This window comes from Cherax quadricarinatus, chromosome 80 (assembly GCF_038502225.1).
Source record: "Cherax quadricarinatus isolate ZL_2023a chromosome 80, ASM3850222v1, whole genome shotgun sequence".
Lineage (NCBI taxonomy): Eukaryota > Metazoa > Arthropoda > Malacostraca > Decapoda > Parastacidae > Cherax > Cherax quadricarinatus.
Window position 1 is genome coordinate 136306 of NC_091371.1, and position 21173 is coordinate 157478.

Sequence of the window (21173 nt, forward strand, 5' to 3'; positions counted from 1 at the left end):
TCCATCTTTTTTATTTTTGTTGTACATTAAGAAGCATCTTTCCATCATACATTGCCCAAGTTTCAATGAGATAGCCCAACAAACAAAAAAAAAAAATATTCACCAAAAATCATATATGGCAAGCCCAAGCCAGGTACTGGAAATAAGTCACTTTGTCTGACTTTTCTGGGTTATCCTAGGTTCCCTATACATACACTGCTATGTATGATAATCTATGTAACTGTATTTGTGTATACCTGAATAAACTTATTTACTTCTAGTCTGTCAACCGAGTACAAGAAACCGCCCATTCACTTATTTCAACTACCCAATAAAGTGGTCAGAAATTGGCAATTTGGCCAATTTCACACAAATTTCAACAGATGCCAATTTCAAAATAGGGTTCAGAATAAACAAAGCAGACATTCCTGGCACTAAAATAACATTTTCTCTGTTCATTAGTCATGGCAACAGGCCGCTCTTATATTACTCGTTTACCATTTGGAATTTTTATTCACAAAAAAAATTGAAGATTTACTGTTATGCAGACTGCTGCATTATTGTAATAATTATATAAATAATGTCAAGCCATTCTTGACTCCGTACTGGAATTTAGACTGGCAGGCGGACAGGTATTGGACGGTGACGTCATTTGTTAACTGAGCTTCCCTAAAGAATAGAACATTTTCGCTACTGTGAGCGCAATTTCAAGGTGCTTTTCGTCATGAAAGCAATCAAAATCATATCTATTTCTGTAATTTATCTTCCATTCTATCAAATGAGACCGAAAAAATGAGAATATAACCATAAAAACCATACAAAAATACAGTGGACCCACCATAAGTGTCCGGGGCCCAAAACTGTTTAACAGCCTCCCATCAAGCATTAGGGGAATTGCCAATAAACCCCTGGCTGCCTTCAAGAGAGAGCTGGACAGATACCTAAAGTCAGTGCCAGATCAGCCGGGCTGTGGCTCGTACGTTGGACTACGTGCGGCCAGCAGTAACAGCCTAGTTGATCAGGGCCTGATCCATCAGGAGGCATGGTCATGGACCGGGCCGCGGGGGCGTTGATCCCCGGAATAACCTCCAGGTAACCTCCAGGTAACCCTCAACTAACGATATTATTTCATTTCAGACATCTGTTCGGGTGCTGTTACCGACCGAATTTGTTTCCATAAGGAATATTGTAAAATAGATTAGTCCGTTTCAGACCCCCAAAAATTCACGTACAAAAGCACTTGCAAAAATACACTTACATAACGGGTCGAGTTGGGAGCTGATCGTTAGTCGAGGGTCCACTGTATACTGCTAAACGGCCGCTAATGGCTGAGAAGTGAACTCCGCTATTTATGGTCTGATTTCTTTCATTTTTTGGTGTACGTTAAGAAGTATCTTTCCATCATACATTGCCAAAGTTTCAATAAGATAACCCAACAAACTACTGAGAAAATAATAATAATAATAATAATAATAATAATAATAATAATAATAATAATAATAATAATAATAATAATAATATCTTTATTTACTACAAGTACATGTACACGGTATACAGGCCTAGCTGACATCAGTGACACACTACTATATAGAAAACTGCTTGTTATGCAGAGTATTTCAAGAAAATTAGGTCAGTGTCCCAGGATAACACCCACACTAGTCGACTAACACCCAGGTACCCATTTACTGATGAGTAAACATAGACAACAGTTGATAAGAAACACACCTAATGTTTCTACCCTGGCCGGGAATCGAATATTTACCAAAAATCATATATGGCTAACCCAAGCCAGTTACTAGAAATAAGCCACATTGACTTTTTTGGGTTATCCTAGGTTCTCTACACATATGCTGCTATGTGTGACAATCTATATAGAGAAAATAACTTTTTTGTTTCAGGTTTATGGTGCAGTACGAGTGTATATCACAGTTAGCCCTGTGCTATATCATATTTTCTCGAATATAAACCCCCAAGACAGGGATAGGAGAATGGTATTTGTATACCATATCCTCTTCATACCTCCGTCAAACTGCTCAGTGTTATATTTGGGGAATTGGATCTGTGCTCCAGTTCCCCGAATTAAGCCTGAATGCTTTCCACATCCCCCCACAGGCGCAGTATAATCCTACGGGTTTAGCGCTTCCCCTTGATTATAATAATAATAATAATAATGCATGGTGTTATGCCAAATATTATTTATTCTGGAGTATTTAACATGTTTTATGTTATTTATATTGTTTATTATGTCATATTAGATCAATTGTGATAGGCAATAAGCTGTATTGTTGACATTAGCGTAATAATAAAGCACATTCTCCTGCTTCATGAGACTGAGCTCATAGTAACCAACAGTGGCTTCAAGGTCACCTTATCTTTAATGGATAATGTACTGTGTTGGTGCTTTACATAATGTGAAGCATTTCTTTTATTCATTGGAACCATGGCTAGGGCTAAAAGTAAGCAGGTTATAACAATAAATGTAGACAGCCTGTACTGTCTGCACAGACAGCCCATGCTGTCTGCCAGCTTAGTTTACATTTCGCGCACTAAGGTGCTGCCCTCTGTAGCCAGGCCTCTCGGTAGGCACACCAGCCTGTCTGCCCATGCCTCCGCCGCACTCACACAGCGGCCTAGCAGCAAGACACAAGTACTCCCAGCTCTCTTTCGTGGGATGGCCCTGCCCGGGCCATGGGCACAAACACACAAGCCTGTGTACCCACCATGACTTAATAAAGTAAGAAGCCTCCGAAGAAGAAGTTTATCATTAACCACCCGCTTGCATCTACCAAACAAATCCCGTTATAAATGGTGGAAAGCGGTGGTCACAGCAGTTGTTTGCCCAGAGAGAGGAAGGAAGAGGTATGAAGTCATCTTCACTTCATCACTCTATACAAGAAGCATCCGTCTCTCAACGAGTTATCCTGATGTGGTGTCTGCATGTTTGAGCATCCAGACACAGGTACAAGCAGGATCCAGGCCGAAATTTGCCGAATTTCTCAGAGAATTGTAAGTGACCCCACGCTGTTTTTCAAGTCACGTGTTCAGCGTCACTTGTATGTTGCTGCTGTTGTTGTTCAGCTCAGCACAGCTGTTTCAGCAAGACAGAGGTGAGTTTTGTGGTGATTTCTGCGTCCAGTGTGAGCTTCTCCATGTGTTTGTGGGTGGGGAAGGAGAAGAGGAAGTGGCTGTTCCTCACCTTGCCCATGCTCACCCTACTCACGCTCACCCGTCTACCATACACTCACCACTGCCCCACTCCCCCTGCTGTGTTTTCTGCTGTTTTTCGTATGATTCATTGCCAGAGCTGTGTATCCGAGTGCCCGAGGTCACTCGAAGCTACGTGGATCAGCATGCCACATAGATCAGCAAGCCATGTAGATCAGCATGCCACGTAGATCAGCAAGCCACGTAGATCAGCATGCCACGTAGATCACGACGCCACGTGGATCATGACGCCACGTGGGTGTGGGCGATGTCACGTAGACCTACGAAGCCACGTGAGTTACCAGATGTCCCAGGCCACATGCTGTGGTCTGCTGCCCGCATCACATCGACGTCACCCACGATGCTGCCCGACTTCATGACGTCACGATGTCTGTCTGACGTCACCTCGAGATGTCTGCTGACGTCACAGTGCTGCTGACGTCATCACGCCTGACATCACATGATGTCGCCATCGAGTGTTCAGTAATTATTTTAGTATTGTCGAGAAGACTGAGAGAAGATATATGTCGTGTTAATTAATTCCTCTCAGTCAGTGTTCTCACATTTTAGTATGTCTTAGTCAGTTTTATGCACAGAAAAGCATTATTAGCTAGTTTAAGGCATGTTGTACCACATGTACCACGGGTGTTTAAAGTTTCCGTGTGTCCAGTGAGGTCTGAGCCAGACCTGAGTAGCACCACTGTGTTAAGTCACCCGTGTGACCAGTGTGTTTGACAGCTATCAGACAGCCCTGAGCCCGAGCTCCCTTGTACAGAAAGCTTTTATGCTCGTCGCTCGTGATGTTCTGCAGAATCGTACCTGCTACAATTCCCATCGAGATTTGTTTCACTTCACCTCCAGACCTTCAGAATGCAGTTATATGTAGAGAAACAAGTCTGGGGACGCTTAGACTAACCTCTGCTATAACTCCAACTGTCGAGAGAATGATACGCTGTGTCAGCCTCGTGTCACAAGCTTCAGTGAGAAGCCTGCACAAAGAAGATGTCACTTTGACTGCTAGCTCTCTCACTGCAGTCTGGTGTATGATGTTACGACTCCCAGATGTTTCGCCCAGTCGTCTCTGCCACGACTCGTTCCACAACTCACTCCACGCTCGCCGGCAGTGACAGCCCAGCGACAGTACCAGTCGAGAAGTGTCCTCCTGAGTTGCTTGCCAGAAGTCCTGCCCAGTTGCCGAGTTTTGTCGACGCCTCACTCGAGGGCACCAGCATGTCGTGCCCCAGGTTGAGTGAAACCTGCAGCGACTACTACAATGACTGCTTCACCGTTCCAGAGGGGACCGTAACCTGTTACGTCACAGCTCAGCCGCAGCGATGTCTCCTGTGTTGCAGTATCTGTCCAGACGCAGGAAGGCGTGCAGTGATGCCCTTCGACGCTCACTGCCTATGACCACGATGTTTAGCACACCCCACATGTTTTTTTCTTCCCTCCCTGTAGGAAGTTTTTTCCATGTTCATATGTATATATATGTTTTTATTTTGTGTTCTGTGCCCTGTTCCTATGAGAGAGAGACCGAGTTCCTTTTACCACCAGTATCGTCGCGTCAGGACGACGCGAGGTAGGTGGCCGAGCGTATGTAGACAGCCTGTACTGTCTGCACAGACAGCCCATGCTGTCTGCCAGCTTAGTTCACATTTCGCGCACTAAGGTGCTGCCCTCTGTAGCCAGGCCTCTCGGTAGGCATGCCAGCCTGTCTGCCCATGCCTCCGCCGCACTCACACAGCGGCCTAGCAGCAAGAAACAAGGCCTCCCAGTTCTCTCTCGTGGGATGGCCCTGCCCGGGCCATGGGCACAAACACACAAGCCTGTGTACCCACCACTACATTAACAATAAACAAAGAAGCCTCCAAAGACGTATCATTAACCACCCGCTACCAGAACACCAAATAATCCTTTCGTTATATTATAAATGGAGAAAAAGAAATTGGAATGACTTATGCAGCAAGTAGCGCCACCAACAGTACCAGCAGGTTGGTGTGGCGACCCTGGAAATTTTAAATTATGCTAGCCAAAATTAGTGCCGAATAACTGAAGGAACCGAATAACTGATTGATGGATTTGTGATGGCTGACCTGTACTTATGACACTGAGAAGTGTGCCTGACACTTATGACACTGAGAAGTGTGCCTGACACTTATGACACTGAGAAGTGTGCCTGACACATATGACACTGGGAAGTGTGCCTGACACTTATGACACTGAGAAGTGTGCCTGACACTTATGACACTGAGAAGTGTGCCTGACACTTATGACACTGAGAAGTGTGCCTGACACATATGACACTGAGAAGTGTGCCTGACACATATGACACTGAGAAGTGTGCCTGACACTTATGACACTGAGAAGTGTGCCTGACACTTATGACACTGAGAAGTGTGCCTGACACTTATGACACTGAGATGTGACACGTGCCAACCTACTGTGGGCAGTGACAACGGTGGCAGGTGTAATATGTGTCAGCGACCTCCGCTGCTGCTGTTGTTATTGTTTACATGTTGCAGCTGTGACACAAGACGAGCGTCTTGCGCATCACCACCTCCACAGTTACTTTAAGCATAACTTAATAAATAATAATAATATTTTTATTTACTACCAGTACATGTACAAGGTATACAGACCATAGCTAACGTCATTGACATACTACCATATAGAAAGTCACTTGTTATGCTGATCATTTCCCGCAAATTAGGTCAGTTTTGTCCCAGGATGCGACCCACACCAGTCCACTAACACCCAGGTACCTATTTTACTGATGAATGAACGTAGACAACCAGTGTGAAGAAACACGCCCAATGTTTCTACCCTCCTCGAGAATCGAACCCAGAATCACCGTGCGAAGCGAGAGTTATAGCCAACAGGCAACGGGCTCTTGCTCGTATATATCATCCTGTAAATATTCACAGTACATAGTGTAAATATTTTTACCGAGTTTTGTAAAAAGAATAAATGGATTAACAATTTATCCTTGTTGTTTTGCTTTGTCCTCTCGCTGCCTAGTTGAGAGTTTGTTGACTTATTTATGAACAGGTGGTACAGTTGCTACAGGTGGTACAGGTAGTACAGGTGGTACAGTTGCTACAGGTGGTACAGTTGCTACAGGTGGTACAGTTGCTACAGGTGGTACAGTTGCTACAGGTGGTACAGTTGCTACAGGTGGTACAGGTAGTACAGGTGGTACAGTTGCTACAGGTGGTACAGTTGCTACAGGTGGTACAGTTGCTACAGGTGGTACAGTTGCTACAGGTGGTACAGTTGCTACAGGTGGTACAGGTAGTACAGGTGGTACAGGTAGTACAGGTGGTACAGTTGCTACAGGTGGTACAGTTGCTACAGGTGGTACAGTTGCTAAAGATGGTACAGTTGCTACAGGTGGTACATGTGGTACAGTTGCTACAGGTGGTACAGTTGTTACAGGTGGTACAGTTCCTACAAGTGGTACAGTTGCTACAAGTGGTACAGGTGGTACAGTTGCTACAGGTGGTACAGTTGCTACAGGTGGTACAGTTGCTACAGGTGGTACAGTTGCTACAGGTGGTACAGTTGCTACAGGTGGTACAGTTGCTACAGGTGGTACAGTTGCTACAGGTGGTACAGTTGCTACAAGTGGTACAGGTGGTACAGGTGGTACAGTTGCTACAGGTGGTACAGTTGCTACAAGTGGTAGAGTTGCTACAGGTGGTACAGTTGCTACAGGTGGTACAGTTGCTACAGGTAGTACAGGTGGTACAGGTGGTACAGGTGGTACAGTTGCTACAGGTGGTACAGTTGCTACAAGTGGTACAGTTGCTACAGGTGGTACAGTTGCTACAGGTGGTACAGTTGCTACAAGTGGTACAGTTGCTACAGGTGGTACAGTTGCTACAAGTGGTACAGGTGGTACAGGTGGTACAGTTGTTACAGGTGGTACAGTTCCTACAAGTGGTACAGTTGCTACAAGTGGTACAGGTGGTACAGTTGCTACAGGTGGTACAGTTGCTACAGGTGGTACAGTTGCTACAGGTGGTACAGTTGCTACAGGTGGTACAGTTGCTACAGGTGGTACAGTTGCTACAGGTGGTACAGTTGCTACAAGTGGTACAGGTGGTACAGGTGGTACAGTTGCTACAGGTGGTACAGTTGCTACAAGTGGTAGAGTTGCTACAGGTGGTACAGTTGCTACAGGTGGTACAGTTGCTACAGGTAGTACAGGTGGTACAGGTGGTACAGTTGCTACAGGTGATACAGTTGCTACAAGTGGTACAGTTGCTACAGGTAGTACAGGTGGTACAGTTGCTACAGGTGGTACAGTTGCTACAGGTGGTACAGTTGCTACAGGTGGTACAGTTGCTACAAGTGGTACAGTTGCTACAGGTAGTACAGGTGGTACAGTTGCTACAGGTGGTACAGTTGCTACAGGTGGTACAGTTGCTACAGGTGGTACAGTTGCTGCAGGTGGTACAGTTGCTACAGGTAGTACAGGTGGTACAGGTGGTACAGTTGCTACAAGTGGTACAGTTGCTACAGGTGGTACAGGTGGTACAGTTGCTACAGGTGGTACAGTTGCTACAGGTGGTACAGTTGCTACAGGTGGTACAGCTGCTGTAGGTGGTACAGTTGCTACAGGTGGTACAGTTGCTACAGGTGGTACAGTTGCTACAGGTGGTACAGTTGCTACAGGTGGTACAGGTGGTACAGGTGGTACAGGTGGTACAGGTGGTACAGTTGCTACAGGTGGTACAGGTGGTACAGTTGCTACAGGTGGTACAGGTAGTACAGACCCGTCAGAGATCACCTGTGTTGGTAATATTAGATGGAGTAGGTGGGGGAGAGAGTGATCTTGATCCAGTGTGCTGGAGCAGGGGATACAGACGAAGATGCTCCTGATCCTAGGAAATGAAGCATGGGTAGGGGCATGGCGTGAGAGTACAAGGGATAGATAGGGTATATGGTTAGTTTGGGGTGTGGGTATAAGTGTTGATTAGACGTTATATGGAGATGACAGTATTGTTGATCCAAGGAGTTGGAGCAGTAATGGAAGACGGGGAAAGGAAGGAGGTGAATGGTTAGTGTGGGGTGGTATATGACACAGTGAGTGAGGTTGTGGATGGTCTTAGGTGGTAGGGAAGTGTGGGGATCTTGATCCAAGGAATTGGAGCATGGGTGAATAAGACCCAGGAGGCAGACCATGGGTACTCTCGATCCGAGGAGTTGGAGCAGGGAAAACACCAAACACCATAACCAGTAAATGCCTCCAGACAAAATGCGCAGCTCTGGAAAACATCCCTATGAAAAAACCCGCAGCTCTGGAAAACATCTCTATGAAAAAATGCACAGCTCTGGAAAACATCTCTATGAAAAAATGCACAGCTCTGGAAAACATCTCTATGAAAAAATCCGCAGCTCTGGAAAACATCTCTATGAAAAAATGCGCAGCTCTGGAAAACATCTCTATGAAAAAATGCGCAGCTCTGGAAAACATCTCTATGAAAAGATGTGCAGCTCTGGAAAACATCTCTATGAAAAAATGCGCAGCTCTGGAAAACATCTCTATGAAAAAATGCGCAGCTCTGGAAAACATCTCTATGAAAAAATGCGCAGCTCTGGAAAACATCTCTATGAAAAGATGTGCAGCTCTGGAAAACATCTCTATGAAAAAATGCGCAGCTCTGGAAAACATCTCTATGAAAAGATGTGCAGCTCTGGAAAACATCTCTATGAAAAAATGCGCAGCTCTGGAAAACATCTCTATGAAAAAATGCGCAGCTCTGGAAAACATCTCTATGAAAAGATGTGCAGCTCTGGAAAACATCTCTATGAAAAAATGCGCAGCTCTGGAAAACATCTCTATGAAAAAATGCGCAGCTCTGGTAAACATCTCTATGAAAAAATGCGCAGCTCTGGGTAAACTTTCCTCACTCCTTCCTCTGGGGGATTTCCTACTAGCATTAGCCTTGAAAATTTAAACAGATCATATTAAGCTATTTTATAGGAAAAATACCATATCGTTAAACAATAGGAAAATTGGCAACTACTCCCGGCAATAAGAGTTAGAACCATCTTGTAAGATACACTAGTGAACTGATGTTAAATTCTTCAAGCTGATGAAAAAAGGCTTTCTCAAGTTACCTCATGAATATCTAAATTAGGAATCTCCCTGAGGACTCTGTGTATCTCTAACTCCCTCCCCCCCTTTCCTCCAGGTATAACCTTGAGACCTGGAGGACGAATGCACCTACATTTAAAGTCATTTGTCTCCACTTTCACTGTATCCAATACTGTAGACCGAATGCTCAAACCATTCAAATTAATTCGCCTACCGCCAAAGCAAAAATGTCTGGTAATACCTCATTGTGATGTAGTTACATTCCACACGAGCTCTTGCCAAAACTAAAATATAAGTTGCCAATATTATCACTGCAACAATTACTGACCTTACCGTGAAAGTCTCCATTTAAATTTTTTCTCTATGGTAATGGAAGTATATACCATTCCCTGTGGGTAGTGCGACAAGGTTTACATGGGACGAACATAAAAGCGCCTGCATCACTGAAGACACTAACAACGTTTGTGTCCTTCACAGAAGCACCCATCTAATGTGCTGTTAAGAAGCCAAGCTGCTCTACAAGGAACCAAATGGCGAAGATGACTTGAAGCCTCACTAATTGCCACGTCTGAAACCATCTTCCGCTTGACACAGCATAAGATAAACCCTTCTCTGCTTCTAGTGTCCTTCAATAACTAGTACTACTAATACTACTGTTAGTTCTATTACAATAACAACAACTGCTACTACCAGTTTCAACTAATAATACCACGACCACAACTACTACTACTTACCACTGCTACTACAATAACTACTACTATCACCACAACTACTATTATTACTATTACCATTTGCTACTAATAATACAATGACAAATCGATAAATTAGACACATGTGCAACACTTGGGTATCTTTAATGAGGAAACGTTTCGCCACACAGTGGATTCATCAGTCCATACAAAGGAGAATGGTGAAGAACAGGAGTTTGAGGTAATCAGTCCCTCAGCTTTGAGACGATGTGGTCAGTCCATCAATCTTGAAAAGAATACAGCTGAGGTACTGATTACCTCAAACTCCTCATGTTCTTCACCATTCTCCTTTGTATGGACTGATCAAGCCACTGTGTGGCGAAACGTTTCCTCATTAAAGATACCCAAGTGTTGCACATGTGTCTAATTTATCAACTTGTCGGTTCTCTGAACAATTCATCTACAATGACAAATGCTTGAACTGCTTTTCAACTACTGCTATTACTATTACTACTATACTTACTAGCATTACTGTTACTACTATTGCTACTACTACTACTGCCTCTACTAATAATACTACTACTAATGAGGGTGCTACACCAAATTGAACTTCAGTAACAGAAACATCCAGTGGGATCAAGTTAATCCTGTGCTAAAGGAAACAAACTGAGAAGATAACCTAAACAACACGGATCCGAAGCTTTGCTTAGAAACAGTGAGATATACTCAAGGCACATTACCCTAAGACAAAGAAGAGATGATGTAAACAAGAGAGTGACGCTCCTTCTACTAACCATGTCGTTCAGCGTGTCAGCGTGCCTCGTTGTGCTCCGGGTTTTCTCGTGTTTACACGGTCGCTCTTACGTGCTAGAACTTTAATTTGTGCCATCAATCCTATACGATACATCCCTCTAGCGCCTGGAACCAATCTTGGGCGGAAAACATTATATACTGAGTCAAAAAAGGAGAATTAGTGTGCACTACCTAGCTGAGTTTACTGCCAGAGGGGAATCATAGGCCTGTGTTCCGTGTGCAAAATAATAATAATAGAACTTTTCTTTGTCAGAGGAAAGAAAGTCTCCCTGATAACATTGTGTATACATAGTGTATTGTGGAAAATTTTTAATTTTCCGAAACTATAGCGCCTAATAGGTGTTTAATGTGCCGATATGAGTCAAAAATGTATTTGAAAATAGAGTAGAACCAAGAGTTCCCTTTGCGCATGCGCGGATGTGCGGGGGGAGAGGCGGATTGTTTTGAATGTGGTGAGGAGGCGGAGGAAACCGGGAAGGAGGAAACTGGCGTTCATGGGGGCCTAAGGATCGATACAGGCCTCAATTCATAATAGGAAGTGTCGTGACTGTCCCTAGTGAAGAGTGAGGGAACGTGATTTACGGGACCACCGTAATAAAGTGGAAAAATGAGTGAGTAAGGGTAGGACCGGGTGACTAGCGCGTCGTCCTGGGCTGTGTCCCGGGGAAAATTACCCTTGGTTTAATCATCACTCATCGGTCTCGGATCTTAATGGAGTGATCTCTAATGTGTATAATAATTATGAGCCATTAAATCGTCTTGTGAATTGTAATGTAATTAATGATAATAACGCTAAGTTAAGAGAATGTGTGAAGTGAAATAAGTCGTTTTGCTCCGAGTGAACACGTTAGACCTCGTTGCTCCCGAGACGAGGAAAGTGAAGCTCCTTGAGTCACGACGTTTACAGCGGGACAAACCAGCGGATACCTCGTCCTGCTGGAATGAGAACCGTGTCGGTGTAGCAGGACATCGAAACTGAGATGGTGAATGGAAGAAATAAGGAGTATCAATCACCCACAGTTAAGTAACCCTTCTAGTTATAACAAACTTATGCTGGCCAGTTGTGTTATGTTGTAATTAGATAGGTTATGAGTGATCCAGCTACATCAAGTGACCACCAGAGAACATCTGGTAAGTGGTGGGATTATGTACAAATGTTTTCCTTGATGGATGTATCCAGGTGTATCCTACCCCCCTCCCCTTCATTCAGCTAAACTAATATAATCTATACAGTCCACAATTAATTAGTAGCACCGTACTTGTGGGTGCTATCCAATCCATACTGGTCTCGGATAGATATGGATAAGATTGTGAGGTCGAGGGGACCACTTGGCGCGACCAGGGGTGGTTAAGTTTTCTCACATGTCTACACGGGGTGACTACGGTAAACAATATGATTGTCTCCCAATGAGATTACTGGTATGTATATAATGTTGAGGTACATACAGGTAAGCACCCTAGAAAATTTTCCATATCTGCCCGTTGGTCCTTCGAGAACCGGATGCAATCAGTGAAAAAATTAATTGAATTAATTACTTAATAATTAAGTGACTGATTGAAGGAAGTGGGTGTAGGGTGCACAAGTTTAATCGATCGTGTGATGGATGACAATTAGCCCAATTAATTGCTAGCACATGGGTGGCTAGGATTTATACAAGAGTAAAGTGCAAGAATTACTCTTATAAGGCGCCTACTTAAGTTGTATAATCAGTGATTAATAATTCTCTAACCATGACTGGATCTAATGGAGTTAATGTGGCTGACAAGTCCGTGAATTTTAGAGTAATGAAAGCATCATTACAGGCTATTAAAAGCCATGTGACGAAGGCATTTGATTTAGTGAATCAAAGAACCGTGAACCCTAATGAATTAAAGTTATATTTAGATGCTTTAGAGAGTAGATTTGATTGTACAAATTGTGGTTTAAAGACTGTGAAAGAGATCTGCTAGAGAATTGTGCAGATGGAATGGAAATGAATGTTTTAATTAATCAACATTACGAATTGGAAGAAAAACTGTCTTGTAAAAGTAAGGCTTTGAATAAATTAAAGGGTGTAAGCCAGGCAGTTGATCAACCTATTAATGCAAAGGGTGGGTTTGCCAAAACCTCCATAGTACGGTCTGGAGGAAATCAGACTAGGTCAGCAGGAATTAATTGTTCAATTGCAGACCAGTCAGCCAAACAGTTCTAAGGATATAACACATAATGACTCTGAAGTATCTGTCAAGTCTCAAAAGGGAAAAATAATCCCAGTGGTAATAATCATAGTTAAGAGTTAAATAGGCACATATCAAGTGACAGGAATCAGTAATAGTGGTTCCTCACATCAAGGTAAGAGGAATAAGTACCTCAGTAAAGGTAACCCAGTTAATAAGAGGTCAGGCAAGGAAAAGAGAGACTGTCTCTTCTGCCAGGGTACTCATTTCACTAAAAATTGTAATGCCTGTAATTCATGGGATATTAAAGTGGAAAGAATGAAAGAACTTGACAGATTTATCAGATGTCTAGACAATCATAATGTAAAGGATTGTCATACCAAATTGAACAGTTGCTATCAATGCAACAAGGGAAAGCACCATACAGTTATGTGCAGGGTTGTATGTGATTCTTATAATAATGGTGACAATAATGATAATGTTAATAACCCTGACACTACAGTGACTGATGTAAAGGTTGCAGCTAATGGCAATAATGATGGCCTAGCTGAGGTAGCCTTGCCGGCGTTGGATGTAAAAATTCAGGATAAAGGGCATAAATCCAAAACCATGCGGCGTCACTCTCCTCAACACTGGTAAGGGCCATGTAATATATGGCAAACTACCGCCTAGTAATAATGACTAGAGGAAGTAGTGAATACAGTCATGGTGTCTTACTCATAAAAGGTCAACCCAGTACAAGTATTCTTCTATCGAGAATGATGTTGAACCAGTCTAATTTGTGGGAGCTGGACAGCATAGGGATTAATATAAATGAGGAAAGTCCAAATGATTCCTTTACTCAGGAACAATACCTGAAGGATGTTAAATGTGAATCTGGACATTACTGGGTGCGACTTCCGTGGAAGCTTGACCGTCCAGAATTACCTACTAATTATAGGATGGCGTATGGACAGTTAAAGGGCCCAGCTCTGCGAACTGAGCAAGACACCAAAATTGTTGACTGCTTATAATGATATAATTAATAAACAGTTAAATAATAAATTGTTCTTACTTCAGGCGACGATAAATGCACACCTTAAGTGCACAGGTGGTCCACTGAGCGAAGTAATTGGGTAAATAATCTTATGTGGACAATTTCCGGGTGTGACGTCAACTGAAGAGGAACTAATGAGGATATGTGAAGGGGTTAACGAAATAATGCAGTAAGGTGCTGGGACTGACTTGGGATACTGAGAGAGACTTGTTATTGTTAAAGTCTCAAAATTCCAGTATGCCCAATAACTTAATCCAGGGAGCATAGGCTTATGCCCCTGAGAGAATGGAACACTAATTAGTCCATTTTGAGGGATCAATAAATATAGATGGCCATGGAGTTGGTGCCTATATGCAGTAATGTGCTGGGGCTGACTTGGGATACTGAGAGAGACTTGTTATTGTTAAAGTCTCATAATTCCAGTATGCCCAATAAATTAATCCAGGGAGCATAGGCTTATGCCCCTGAGAGAATGGAACACTAATTAGTCCATTTTGTGGGTTCAATAAATATGGATGGCCATGGAGTTGGTACCTATATGCAGTAATGTGCTGGGGCTGACTTGGGATACTGAGAGAGACTTGTTATTGTTAAAGTCTCATAATTCCAGTATGCCCAATAAATTAATCCAGGGAGCATAGGCTTATGCCCCTGAGAGAATGGAACACTAATTAGTCCATTTTGAGGGATCAATAAATATAGATGGCCATGGAGTTGGTGCCTATATGCAGTAATGTGCTGGGGCTGACTTGGGATACTGAGAGAGACTTGTTATTGTTAAAGTCTCATAATTCCAGTATGCCCAATAAATTAATCCAGGGAGCATAGGCTTATGCCCCTGAGAGAATGGAACACTAATTAGTCCATTTTGTGGATTCAATAAATATGGATGGCCATGGAGTTGGTACCTATATGCAGTAATGTGCTGGGGCTGACTTGGGATACTGAGAGAGACTTGTTATTGTTAAAGTCTCATAATTCCAGTATGCCCAATAAATTAATCCAGGGAGCATAGGCTTATGCCCCTGAGAGAATGGAACACTAATTAGTCCATTTTGAGGGTTCAATAAATATGGATGGCCATGGAGTTGGTGCCTATATGCAGTAATGTGCTGGGGCTGACTTGGGATACTGAGAGACTTGTTATTGTAAAGTCTCATAATTCCAGTATGCCCAACAAATTAGCCCCAAGAGCATAGACTTAGTGTCATACCTTACAATAAGAGGGAAATTGTTAATACCAGAAGCATGGAGGCTTGAGTGTGCTTTGGATGGAGCCCTACCTGAGGAGTTAACAGGTGGAAGGAATTAATGGGTGATTATGTAAATACCAATGTTGGAGTTCCCAAGCCAGGTGGCCAGTGAAGATGGGAAAATTGTACTCCACATTATGTAAGTCGTCTAGCAACGACCTCCGCCCGGCCGCAGTGTGGAAAATTTTTAATTTTCCGAAACTATAGCGCCTAATAGGTGTTTAATGTGCCGATATGAGTCAAAAATGTATTTGAAAATAGAGTAGAACCAAGAGTTCCCTTTGCGCATGCGCGGATGTGCGGGGGGGAGAGGCGGATTGTTTTGAATGTGGTGAGGAGGCGGAGGAAACCGGGAAGGAGGAAACTGGCGTTCACGGGGGCCTAAGGATCGATATAGGCCTCAATTCATAATAGGAAGTGTCGTGACTGTCCCTAGTGAAGAGTGAGGGAACGTGATTTACGGGACCACCGTAATAAAGTGGAAAAATGAGTGAGTAAGGGTAGGACCGGGTGACTAGCGCGTCGTCCTGGACTGTGTCCCGGGGAAAATTACCCTTGGTTTAATCATCACTCATCGGTCTCAGATCTTAATGGAGTGATCTCTAATGTGTATAATAATTATGAGCCATTAAATCGTCTTGTGAATTGTAATGTAATTAATGATAATAACGCTAAGTTAAGAGAATGCGTGAAGTGAAATAAGTCGTTTTGCTCCGAGTGAACACGTTAGACCTCGTTGTTCCCGAGACGAGGAAAGTGAAGCTCCTTGAGTCACGACGTTTAAAGCGGGACAAACCAGCGGATACCTCGTCCTGCTGGAATGAGAACCGTGTCGGTGTAGCAGGACATCGAAACTGAGATGGTGAATGGAAGAAATAAGGAGTATCAATCACCCACAGTTAAGTAACCCTTCTAGTTATAACAAACTTATGCTGGCCAGTTGTGTTATGTTGTAATTAGATAGGTTATGAGTGATCCAGCTACATCAAGTGACCACCAGAGAACACCTGGTAAGTGGTGGGATTATGTACAAATGTTTTCCTTGATGGATGTATCCAGGTGTATCCTACCCCCCTCCCCTTCATTCAGCTAAACTAATATAATCTATACAGTCCACAATTAATTAGTAGCACCGTACTTGTGGGTGCTATCCAATCCATACTGGTCTCGGATAGATATGGATAAGATTGTGAGGTCGAGGGGACCACTTGGCGCGACCAGGGGTGGTTAAGTTTTCTCACATGTCTACACGGGGTGACTACGGTAAACAATATGATTGTCTCCCAATGAGATTACTGGTATGTATATAATGTTGAGGTACATACAGGTAAGCACCCTAGAAAATTTTCCACAGAAACTTACCACAGTGGTCAGTGTTTTAATAATCTTCCTGGCCTGCTAGTGTACTCGCATATAATCTAGTGATACCAGTGAATAGCAGAATACAGTGTTGTAGTAGCAACTAACCAGTATTATAATGGTACTTAGTGGAGTGGAGTGACTTTCATTAGTTTCTTTTTTCTTGAAATACCAGACGTATACTGTGAATTTCATATAACCTGTAGTTACCAGCGGTCGCAATATACACAACGAGAAGCAATTATTACTACAGAAAAAGCGTCCTTCCTCCAAAATTTCCACCAGTCAACTATAGTGATAATATAGCATTTATTGTGGTGGAGACGAAAAAAAACTAGAAAAGCTAGATACAGCGATTGATAAACAAGGGTTGAGGCTCGACCGTTCGTCATTGTAGGAGCTGCCAGAAATTGTGGAAAATTTTTAATTTTCCGAAACTATAGCGCCTAATAGGTGTTTTATGTGCCGATATGAGTCAAAAATGTATTTGAAAATAGGGTAGAACCAAGAGTTCCCTTGGCGCATGCGCGGATGTGCGGGGGACAGTGGCGGGTTTGTTTTGAAGGTGGAGAGGAAGCGGGGAAAAAGCATGGAACCACGAAATTGGCATTCACGGCGGCCTAAGGATTAATATAGGCCTCATTTCGTAATAGGAAGTGTCGTAACTGTTCCTGGTGGAGAGTGAGGGAACGTGATTTACGGGACCACGGTAATAGAGTGGTAATTGAGTGAATAAGGGTAGGACCGTGGGTGACTGACGCGTCGTCCTGGACTGTGTCCCGAGGAAAATTACCCTTGGTTTAATCATCACTCATCGGTCTCAGATCTTAATGGAGTGATCTCTAATGTGTATAATAATTATGAGCCATTAAATCGTCTTGTGAATTGTAATGTAATTAATGATAATAACGCTAAGTTAAGAGAATGCGTGAAGTGAAATCAGTCGTCTTGCTCCGAGTGAACACGTTAGACCTCGTTGCTCCCGAGACGAGGAAAGCGAAGCTCCTTGAGTCACGACGTTTAAAGCGGGACAAACCAGCGGATACCTCGTCTTGCTGGAATGAGAACCGTGTCTGTGTAGCAGGACATCGAAACTGAGATGGTGAATGGAAGAAATAAGGAGTATCAATCACCCACAGTTAAGTAACCCTTCTAATTATAACAAACTTAGGCTGGCCAGTTGTGTTATGTTGTGATTAGATAGGTTATGAGTGATCCAGCTACATCAAGGGACCACCAGAGAACATCTGGTAAGTGGTGGGATTATGTACAAATGTTTTCCTTGATGGATGTATCCAGGTGTATCCTACCCCCCTTCCCTTCATTCAGCTAAATTAATATAATCTATACAGTCCACAATTAATTAGTAGCACCGTACTTGTGGGTGCTATCCAATCCATACTGGTCTCGGATAGATATGGATAAGATTGTGAGGTCGAGGGGACCACTTGGCGTGACCAGGGGTGGTTAAGTTTTCTCACATGTCTACACGGGGTGACTACGGTAAACAATATGATTGTCTCCCAATGAGATTACTGGTATGTATATAATGATGAGGTACATACAGGTAAGCACCCTAGAAAATTTTCCATATCTGCCCGTTGGTCCTTCGTGAACTGGATGCAATCAGTGAAAAAATTAATTGAATTAATTACTTAATAATTAAGTGACTGATTGAAGGAAGTGGGTGTAGGGTGGACGAGTTTAATCGATCGTGTGATGGATGATAATTAGCCCAATAAATTGCTAGCACATGGGTGGCTAGGGTTTATACAAGAGTAAAGTGCAAGAATTACTCTTATAAGGCGTCTACTTAAGTAGTATAATGGGTGATTATTAATTCCCTAACCATGGCTGGGTCTGAGGAAGTTAGTGCGACTGGCAAGTCCATGGATGCCAAAGCAAAGAAAGCGTCACTACAAGCTCGGAAGGGTCATGTTACTAAATCATACAAGAAGTGTATGGAGTTAATGAAACAAGAAACGGTAAACCCTGATGAATTAAAGCTACACCTAGATGCCTTAGGAAATAGACATGAGTCATATAGATTGTGGTTTAAAGACTATGAAAAAGAGCTGCTAGAGAATTGTGCAGATGATGCTGAAAGGGAGCGACTGCTGGATGAACATTATGAAGTGGAGGACAACATTGTGTCCTGCAAAACTAAGGCTTTGGAGAAGGTAAAGAGTGTAAACAATGTTGTTGGTCAACCTAGTAAGGAAAGTCAGAGGCGTCTACCAAAACTCCCAGAATTATGTATGCCTGTGTTTAATCCGGGAGAACACTGGGAGGAGTTTTGGTCTATCTTTAAAGCAGTCGTACATGATAGGAGTGATCTTGCAAGTGTTACCAAATTATGCTATTTAAAGGGACAAGTAAGGGGAGATGCGCATGTTCTCATACAAGCATTCCCAAATGTAGATGACTCCTATAGTGAGGCAGTTGACTTGTTGGAGGTCACTTACGGTAACTTGGAGCAAAGTAGGCTGGACCTAGTAGCTAATTTGACTAATTTGAAGACTCCAGATCACAACCGCAACAGCTTACAGCAGTTTAGGGTCAAACTAGAAAGCACTCTTAAGACCTTGAGTAATAAATATGATCTGGAGGGAGCAGAGTGGTTGTTGAGTGCCTTGATTCAGAATAAATTGAACCACAAGACCATAGAGTGGTTATCTAACAGATATCACAAGGGTTACTTCAGGTTGGAAGAAATAAGAGTGGGACTGCAAGAGCTAATTGTCCAACTGCAGACCAGCCAACCCATTACCTCTAGGAATACCACGTCTACAGACCCCAGTGCACCTGCCAAGTTTCACAAAGGGAAACCTTATCCTAATATCAATAATCCTAAGCCACCTACTACACGGGGTTACGTAGGCACGTATCAAGTGACAGGTGCCAGTTATAGTGGTTCTCCACCTCCAAGCAAGAGGAGGAAGTACCACAATAAGGGTAGCCCAGTTGATAAGAGGTCAGGCAAAGAAAGGAGAGATTGTATCTTCTGCAACGGTACTCATTTCTCTAAGAACTGTAATGCCTATAATTCATGGGATGTTAAAGTGGAAAGATTGGAAGAGCTTGCTAGATGTATCAGGTGTCTAGGAAATCATAATGTAAGGGATTGCCGTGCTAACTTGCACTATTGTTATCAGTGTAACAAGGGAAGACACCACATAGCTATGTGTAAGGGCAGACCTAATCGTAATGATGGTAACAATAGTACTGATAGTGATAATAACCCGGACACAACAGTAGCCCACGTAAAGATTGCAGCTAACGTCGGTAATGATGGCCTAGCTGAGGTAGCTTTGCCTGTGTTGGATGTGGTGATTAATGATAAACGGCGTAAATCCAAAACTGTAACAGCATTACTGGATCAGGGATCACAACGTACCTTCATAAAACGTAACTGCCTTAATGGGATGAAGGTACAAATGGGAGATCCTGCTATACTCAAGCTATCTGGCTTTCTCTCGAATAAGAAGGCCCAGTCATACGACACTGTTTATGTAACTGTCCGGCTGGGCAATGAGAGAAAACGTATTAATGCCGTAATTGTGGATAGGCTCCCAGAGAAAATATCTACAATAGGGCTTGGTAACGCTACTGAAAGGCTTTCGAGTAAGGTAGATTTGGCACCTTCTGGTATAAATAATGATTCGGTGGGGCCAATAGATATTTTGATAGGTAGTGACCATTATGCCACCTTTGTAAAGGGTATGACAAAGAAATGCGGAGTCACCCTTCTAAGGACCGCAGGAGGTCACGTGATGTACGGCAGGCTTCCTCGTACCGATAATGAATGACTGGAGGAATCCATAAATACAGTTACGGTGTGTCTTACTCATGAAGTATCACCCCAGTATAAATATACTTCAATAGAGGATGAAGTTGAACCTGTGTATAAATTATGGGAATTGGACAGCATAGGGATCAATGTAAATGAAGAAAGTCCAGATGATTCCTTTACTCAAGAACAATACCAGAAGGATGTTAAATTTGAATCTGGACAATACTGGGTGAGACTTCCGTGGAAGCTGAACCATCCAGACCTACCAACTAATTACCGGATGGCGTATGGACAATTAAAGGCTCAGCTCCACGAATTGAGCAAGACACCAGAACTGTTGACTGCTTACGATGATATAATTAATGAGCAGTTAAATAATAAATTCATAGAGGAGGTACCTCCCGAGCAAACCCAGATTTATGGTCACTATTTGCCACACCACGGAGTGAAGAAGGATTCTAAGACCACTCCTCTGAGGATTGTGTTTAATTGTAGTGCCAGGAGTAATAAAAGTGTACCTAGTTTGAATGACTGTTTGATGACAGGTCCGTCGTTGACGGAAAAACTGGGAGACATACTATTAAACTTCAGGGTTAAGAATTATGCCTTTACGGCAGACATAAGTAAAGCTTTCCTGAGAGTGGGTCTGCAGGAGGCTGACCGGGATTGCACTAGGTTCTTATGGCCCGAGAATCCTAGTGACCCACTTAGTCCCCTGAAGACTTTTCGCTTCAGGAGTGTATTGTTTGGTGCTACCTCCAGTCCGTTCCTACTCCAGGCAACGATA

At 43.1% G+C, this 21173-nt stretch overlaps 1 protein-coding gene across 3 annotated transcripts in view; it reads right to left on the reverse strand.

The window, feature by feature from the left end:
• LOC128702406 (zinc finger protein 300-like) overlaps positions 1–5710 on the reverse strand; it is a 67981-nt gene extending 62271 nt beyond the window's left edge. For all 3 annotated transcript variants that reach the window (XM_070102063.1, XM_070102062.1, XM_070102064.1), the window contains exon 1: positions 5625–5710. The gene's annotated coding sequence lies outside the window, so the exon portion shown is untranslated. The remainder of the gene's footprint in view (positions 1–5624) is intronic.
• Between the last annotated feature and the right edge of the window lie 15463 nt (positions 5711–21173).